Here is an 8,517-nt window from a genome sequence, read left to right on the forward strand (position 1 = left end):
GGCTTCAAAATAACGAGACACTTTTTTCAGAATATGGAATGGGAATATTCTTAAAATAGGAGCTACAGGAGAAAGGCAAGTTGCTACAGGAAAGAGCTGACACAGTTTGCAGATTATTTTATCAAGGAACTAACCACGAACAAAATGTGCTCAGTATACGTCTATTACAGTTACCTTTTGCATGCAGCACTTAGCTCATGGTTTTATGTGCCAAGTACCCTGTCTGTACTGAGAGTACTTCTGCGTGCACACCAGATAACAACTCCTCTTTGTCCTCAGCTGCTATCGAGCCTCTGACCTGCCAGAAGTCCCACAGCTGCCTGCTCAGCCAGCTGTGAGTCACACACCGACAGAGTCCAGGCACAGGGAAGCGGAGCTCCCACCCCACCAACCTTGCCCCACCACGCCAAGCTGTAGGTTGTGCTCAAGGCTGGGTTTTTTGCTTCCGTCTACCTTATCTTAATTGCCACACCCTAGTGTAAGACTCGGTGGGTGGGTGGTGTGTGACTCAGTCCCACGAAGGGGTAAGTGATGTCACGTATAGCAAACAGCCTCAGAACAGCCCATTTAAGTACACTAGTCAGCAAATACCTACAAATAAGGGAAGAGTTTAAAGAAATCATGAATTCCCTGTGAATGAATCACAAACACTAAAACCTGTCCAGATTTTGCAGCTAATATTTTCCAAGCTGAAGTAGCATACCAACATGAGACATTCAAAGTCTGCAAAGACAACTCACACCCAGCACTTTCTCACAGATAGATCTCAAAGCACTTTGCCAAATAGGTCGATATCTTTACACTCCTGTTGTAAGTGGGGTGGGAGAGGCTGGCCTGAAGAAGGTCAGTCTGTGAGTAAGAAGTGTGACCAAGAGCAGAACAAAGGTCTCCTTTGTTGCCCACCAGTAACCTTCAAGTCTAAAAATCCAGATACTCTCTTCTGTTGGGGTGGGGAGGCAAGGACGTTGTTTCAACTTCAGATTTGTGCTTTGAGTTTAATATGCTTTGGAATTAATTTAATTATTCAAATCTTAAAGTGTTTTTTTTTCTCTTATCAAATATATATTAAAAAATTTCATAAGAGAATCTGTTTGTTTAAACCAAAACTAATCACACCTGCTGTAATTAGTCCTAAGGTCCATCAGGCAGGTAGCCAACAGATGATGTTTAAATGGCCCCACCCTCTTTCTTATCAGAATTATGAAAACAGACCATAAACACATTCACATGACCCTGCTGGTGAATGCCACAACAGATGTAGGACACAAAGTCCTTGGAGAGGCTGGAGTAGGCACTGGAAGGGTCCGTCTGTTACCATTTCCCAGCGAAAGGGTGGTTTGTGAGCTTACAGGGCAACAGCAGTACCACTGTGTACAGCAGAGCTACAGGGGAGAAGGCAGGAGCCGAAGAGGGCAAATTATCACAGTCGTGGCTTCAGAGAACACCCCACGCAGTGCATCATAACAGTGACTCCTCTTCTCTCACACAGACCTCTTCTCTGGGGCAGACTCCTCCAAGACCACTCTCACCAAGGAAAAGGGAGCAAAGTGCAATCAGGCAAAATGCTTGAGAGGTGATGGAGAGATGTGAAGAGGTGAAGGATGGGTCTACTGTATTTGTTGTCTTCAGCTGCTGAGAGCAAGAACACAGAATAGATAAAGTAACTCCATGAAATCTGCCAGCAAAATTTTTAACAGTGACTGCTTTGTTTCACTGAATACATATTACAGAAGCTCATGGTGGTGATGGCGGAGGAGTGTAGTACACAAGATACTCCATTTCTCCATGTTCCTTTTAAGTAAGTCTTTCCCAGGAGCTTCGCTGATACTGCAACAGGTGTTACTTCATGTGATGCCCAAAGTTGCCTATTTTAGTTTAGTGTATCCATCTCTTCCAGTCCAGGTTCTTACCACATTAGACAAATTGCCCATCAAGCATTGATAATACAACTGTTCTGCCTCCAGTAGAGCTTCTGACTTGGCCCTCAGCCTTATGAATGGTTTTACTTTGAGTTTCCTGAGAAGCAGTATCACCAATGTCCAGTCCAGCATTAGCTACATTATGTGATTCCTTCCATTATAAAAACAGAAACAGGTTTTGGTCTTTTTTTAATGGAAAATTGAAGTCCATGACTCCCTCTGAATAAAAGCCATTAAAAAGAGCAAATGAATCTCACTTTTCTAAATCATGCTGGTGTGAACTGCACCACAGTGTGAAAACATGCTCTTCTACAATGTCAAGTCCATCTTCCTCACAAGCAAGGGAAGGGAGGAAGGGTCTTGTGGACTCTGTATGTTTTGTGCACCCATAACTAGACAAGAACTGCCTGCAAAGTAACAAGTAAAATCCTTCCTTCAACCAGCTTCCAAGGGGTTAGCACATTTGTCTAGTATATGAATAAGTGGTCTTATACATGGTTTAATGTACAAAGTAGGAGAGACAGTGACAGTCACATTTCCGCTCTTAGAAAGGCTTGCTGTTCTGCCAGGCAAAGTTGTCAGCATCAGACAAAAGACAACACTTTCTCTTCTAAAAGGCAAGCACCACCCTAGCAACAAACAACTGTGGGGTTTTTTTACTCCTGTCCATTATTGGTTTTCTCAGCAGGATTTATCTAACCTCTGTTTATGATCAGAGGTTTATAATATATTGCAGCAACACCAATATAAGTAGATGCAAGACTCAGACCCTAGCCAACGTAAAGTTCAAGGACTTCACCTTCATCATTTGCTTTTATTGATAGTTGTGGTAACTTAACTACACCAGTCAGAAGTAGAAACTTTAACAGTCCTCTAGGAATGGAAAACCACCAGCACGGCAAAGCTTACGCTAGCAATCATCAATTTTGGGGGCAAGAGCATACCAAAAGGATGCAAACCAGCCCAGGGAAGAGCCAGCACTGCTTTTCTCTAATGCTTTCACTCTGCTCTCCAAACGCTGTAAGAGAGGGAGCCTCTGAGCTTACAGACTTGCTTGCCTTGTGCCTCACTCCCTTTCAGCTGGGGAAGCACACAAACATAGCAGCTAGAGACATGAGAAGACTCTGGACAAAGAAAAGAGGGTAACTAGGGAATGTTTAAACTCCTTTTTTACAGCTTGAAGCAATCCCTTGTGAAGGGCCTGAAACCAGGGACAGCAAAACTTCTAAGGGCTCCTTTTTTACAATTCCCAATCCAGAATATTTATCCTCCATCTGTCACAGAGCACAGGAGGGAGAGGATTTTGCTGCTATATTCACAAGGAACCTTACCACTCCACTAATTTCCAAAGCTTCTGTTGAGATTTGGACAAATCCCTCCTTTAGGCCATCCCAGGGCAGTTCTATTCTCAACATCTGTGGGTAACATACAAAGTTGCTTCCCTGCCAGCTGCTTTGCTTTGCTTTGCTGCTCCTTGCACTAATTCCCCACAGCTGCAAAAGGAGCTGTGCGGCGCTGCCAGCCTGTGGAAACCACGTCTCTCTTTTCAGTGCCTAGCAGAGGGTTTTTTCCTTGATAATCATGGCCATAATCATTATTTCGCAGTTTAGCAAAAGCACACTAAATGTTTCCCTGAAAAGTCAGGAAGTTCCTTATTCCTCTCTGATAAATACCTGTCAACCATTAATAACTGTGTTTTGCAATAACCCAGGGCAAGGAAGTAGCATTTCCTGGCCGTTAACGGCTTAGAAGTACAGGCATGCCCAACGCAATGCAGCACTAAGCAAACACTGAGTGAGTGTCTTGCCCATGTTGGAGGGCCTAATGATACATGCATTTCTGACGAGGCTCCCCCCACCTCTCCACAAGCTTGCGGCTGTTATGGATGAGGCTAACGCAGGACAAGGGTGCAGCATGACATGGCTTTGAGGTGTTTATGAAGCCCCCTCCCCAGCCCCACTCAGGAAAGTGCCTTAAAAATCTAGAGGCAAGCTATGGGAGTCCAGTGTTTGGTGCAGCACCCAAGGACATACCTAGGAGCTCGGCCTGCTGTATTTCTCTCTCATTTTGCAAAGGAAATGGATCTCTCTGTTTTTTCAAGCCTCACACCTGCTACAGCCCCAGTTCCCCTCTCTGACTATTCACTCAGGAGAGCAGCAGGGCAGGTGAGGTTCAGCTGATCTCCCCCAGGCTGCAAGGACAGGGAGCAATGCACAGTTTTAGACCTGTGTCCAAGCCTTTGACCACAAAAGTCCTCCAAACCCCCATCCAAAACAAAACTAGGTAACAACAACAACAAAAAAATCTCTGCACACATTAAAGCAAATTGAAAAGGATAACAACTAAGTTAGTGTCAAGCTGCTATGAAATCAAAAGTGGAGAGCAGTGGCTTGCTGTAAGCAAACTGAAGGAATTGGCTTTTGGGGGTTTGGCCCACGTGCAGAGTCAGAATTGATTTCCCTTTCTACGCTGCTATGAACATGTTGGAATCTAAAAAAAGAATAACTTTAAATGTTATCAGAAATATCTTCTCTTCATCTCCCTGTGTAAGGGCTGATAAGAAACATTTTGTGGGAAATTTGCTATTGCTGCTTTTGTACAAATCATTTAGCAAGGACAATGACAGGAGGAGGAAGTCAAAATCCAGTCCACTTTGCTTGGATTTGATGTAATAATTGCTACAATTTCATGCAATACAGTCTACAAACTTATTCTCTCACTGAGCTTGTAGATTGTCTGTAAACAGCTGAAAAAATAATAAAATGTGACTTCTTTATCCAGAATGATTTCCCTAAAAATTTCTAACAGGAATGCTTGAGCTGTGTTAACCTTTGTAATCACATTGCTATGAATAGTCAGTATTGAACGTACGAGGCAGACTGGTTAAATCTGAATGGTCTGATGGATCACATGAAATTGTTTCTGAATAATTTTTGCTTACACATCTCATCTGCATATGGCAAAGGAAAGCCCCATTAAGAATAGAAGGTCATAATAGCTAGATGAAAATTACAAGGGCAAAAAAATAATAAAATAGTTATAGCACACTTTTTCAGTTAAAAAATACTGCTGACTTGACTGATTATAGATATGAAATCAATATATGCTATAATGGAATTCTGTATCTATGGATTATCTCCCAGGAGAGTCCTGCACTCATCACCAGTTCCAGCAACTAAGGTATTTTCCAGTGCCTAAGACACACTGATGTAGAAGACGTGTCCCTCGCCAGAAAACAAAATTAGAGAAACTTGGTACCAACTGCAGCCTCTGCTGCCGGGGGTGAAACAGCTTCTGCCACTGTGTCTGACGTTGCTTCTCTGCTGTGGCAGGGACAGGAGCAGTGGTGAGAGCAGACCACGGACCAGGAATAGCAGAGGTTCAAAACATCAACGTACATCTGAATCTGAAGTCCCTCTTACCCTTTCCACACCCATTGTATCAATAAATCTGTAATCTGAATGATATAAAAATAACTGGTGGTGTCAGCACTTCAAGGCATTTTATTGCACGTCTAAATGTAAATCTATGCCAATAGGCCATTATTAACTTACAAATCTGAGGACTTAAAGTTAAGAAATGCCAATAGGAAGACTACCTTTGCAATCTGTGATAGCTCCTCTTATGTATGCAGGCATGTACACACATCAGTATGAGACTGTTTGTAACTCAAGTTCTCCAAGGTTTATTGGAGATACAGGATATCTCACATGTTGCCTCTATCTTCCAACATTCAAGGCCAGCAGTAAGAAACACACTTTGGTATCTGCTGGGAAACAGATGGAGTAAGTCCTAGCCAAGATAAAGCTTACAGGTAGAAGAAACGTTTTTCATTAGCCCAATTACTATATTTAGAAAAGGAAGAAAACCTTCCAGGCAGACAAGTCCTTTTATGGGTGAGAAACAGAAATAGCAAATTCCCAAATAAAGTTGTAGGCATTTGCTCTGAAAAAAAATCACCAAACAAACAAACAAACAAAAAACCCAAAAAACAACCAACCAAACAAACAAAACCCAAACAAAAAAAGCCCTCTACAACCCTGGGATCTGAGCACCATGGAGGCAACAACTCTTCAGCAGCTGGTGTAAATCCCTGTAGATGGTTGCTCGCCTGCTGTGGGGGCAGACCTTGCTGAGACCTACTTTGCCCGCTGAGCTATGCTACATGTCTCAGAGAGTCCCCTGCTCGGTGGCAATCACTGACTGCAGCTGCAGAGGTAGCAGGGGAGCAAAACCAGGCTCCCCAGCTGCTCTGGGTAAGAGAACAGTTATGGCGTGAGCCACAGGAGGATGGGGGCAGCATAAGGCAGGAACTAATCCCTCTGCACCGGTGACAAGTCAGGACAGCTCCACCACCCAGACCAAAAATAGAAGACCCCACAAGGCAGGTTATCTCCACCTGGGGCTGGGTCCTGAGCTCTCTCCCCTCCTAAATCACCTTCAGCCAGCCTGAGGGATCGCTGTGCTCAGCATTTTGGCACTTGCTCTCGCAGATCTGTCTTCCAGGAAAAGTTATTTTTCTTGTGTGTTTCCTCATGATGATGGCCAAAAGGTCTAAGGATTGCCAGTGCTATATTAAGAAAAAAAAAAAAACTAGGCAAGTGGAATGGATAAATGAAAATATTACCAAAGGGGCAGGCCATGTGCACCAGATCACGAGCTGGGTCTGTCAGCAGTTTGGGCTGCTTTTCTCATTTAGGAAAGCTGGTACCAAGAGCTTCAGATCTGCAGGTGAATTAGCAGAGATTTACTTGAGGGCAAGTGGGGGCAGTGGCTGGCCTGCCCGCCTCGCAGATTTTGTTGCTGAAGTTGCAGTATCCAAATAGTAATTCTTTTCACCTTACCTCTTCCGCTAAACTTCTTAGAAGTACGCATGCTTGCAAGTCACCTCAGGTTAGCTTTGTCAGAATAACAACAGATCATTCCACATACCCAGGTTTTGGCTTTTCCGAATTCCCCTGAATCTTGAAAGCTATTAAGTTGACATGTTGTTCTCCATGTGATTCTCCTGGTATGGCTTTGCGGTGGCCTGATGTCATACCTAACCACAAAAGACCATGATCTAATATACCATAACTGTTAAAAAATATAGTGTCCGACACATTGGTTTCCTAACCTCACAGGGAAAATATGCCATAACACTTCTTAACTTTGAAAAGAGAAGGGCCCGGAAAGATAGTATTTAAAATACCATATGGTATATACGGAGGGTAGGAACATTAAATGGGTGAGTTTTGCTGCTTTCTTGTTTGCTTGCTTTTTTTTTGAGAAAACAGAAGTACTTGGTACTTCTGTAGAATACGGAAAATATTCTAGAGAGCTAAAAGGACTTTTTTTTTTCATGTCCAGGTCTCATTTTTACCATGCTGGCAGTCCAGTAGTTTGGCATTGCTGGAATGGTATAAAGCAGCCTCTGAGTGAGAATTCAATTCAGGCAGCACGAAGTTGCAATTTAAAAAGTCAATCATTTGCAGGCTTGAACTGAAGAAAAGACCGATACAAAAGTACACACAAAAATGCAATTCATCTGCTGCAAAATACTCTTGGTGCGGGTAAAGAGGCAGAAGGTATTTTCAGGACAATGTGTATAGGCAGGAGACCATGAAGGGACAAGGGTATAAAAAAAGACGAATCTTCAAGACACAGACTTCAGCGTCGCCGCTAATCGCTGTTTTGTTTTCAGCAACTGGGATTCTGCACCCTTTTACAAACATGCTATTTGTGTTTAGACCTAAATGGATTTATCTTGAAATGCAGCCCTTTTCCTGAGGGCTTGTGGCCTGTGAAGCTTTCCGCCTTATTTATTTATTTATTTTTCCCTTTGCCTGGCAATGGCTGCATTCCCACACGTAAGGAAGGTGGAAGCTGGCAGGCCCCAGAGGCAGGGGAAGGGCTGGAATTTCCCAGGTCACGCTCAGGAATCCAGACTTCTGCAAGGCATAGGACACTACCTCTGAGCCGGAAAGATGCTTACAGCTGCTTTCTGCTCTCAGAGACAAGTTTAATGACATCACCGCCTAAATTAATACATTCTCTGCAGACCAAGAAATGCAATCACTGCTACCACAGGTGATCTTTAATGCATGCGGTTCCATCCCCCTCCCAACAAGGCAAGGAAGGGGTGCTCTTCCTTTCTTTCCTCACGGACATCTCACAGGCTTCACCAGCATGATGGTCCTGCAGCTGGTTATGGCATCTCAGTGACCCCAAACCCAGAGGCAAAGGTGTGGAGGCACCAGGGAGGTTTCTGGATGCAGCTCAGGCTTGGCCAAAGCTTCATGGGGTGCAGCTGTTCCAAGCGATTCCTCACCCCCGTCCGACCCCAGGCTGCACACCTGGGCTGATGCGAATGCAGATTTGGACCTGAGCTGCCTGCTTCAGGGCAGCTTTAGCTACGGTGCCCTTGGCGGGGAACTGGGCTATGCCTCAGATCCGACAGGCAGAGCCTGGGGCTGCAAAAGCTAGGAAATCAGTCTAAAAATAGGTGTTTCAGTACAAGTTTGTTTTTCAGCTCTGTTTTGCTGCCTTACAGCACATCACGCTAGAAATGTGGGCAAGTGGTTTTTGGTACCGAGAGCTGCCTTTTCATTTTAAAAGA

Source organism: Phalacrocorax aristotelis, chromosome 2 (assembly GCF_949628215.1).
Source record: "Phalacrocorax aristotelis chromosome 2, bGulAri2.1, whole genome shotgun sequence".
Lineage (NCBI taxonomy): Eukaryota > Metazoa > Chordata > Aves > Suliformes > Phalacrocoracidae > Phalacrocorax > Phalacrocorax aristotelis.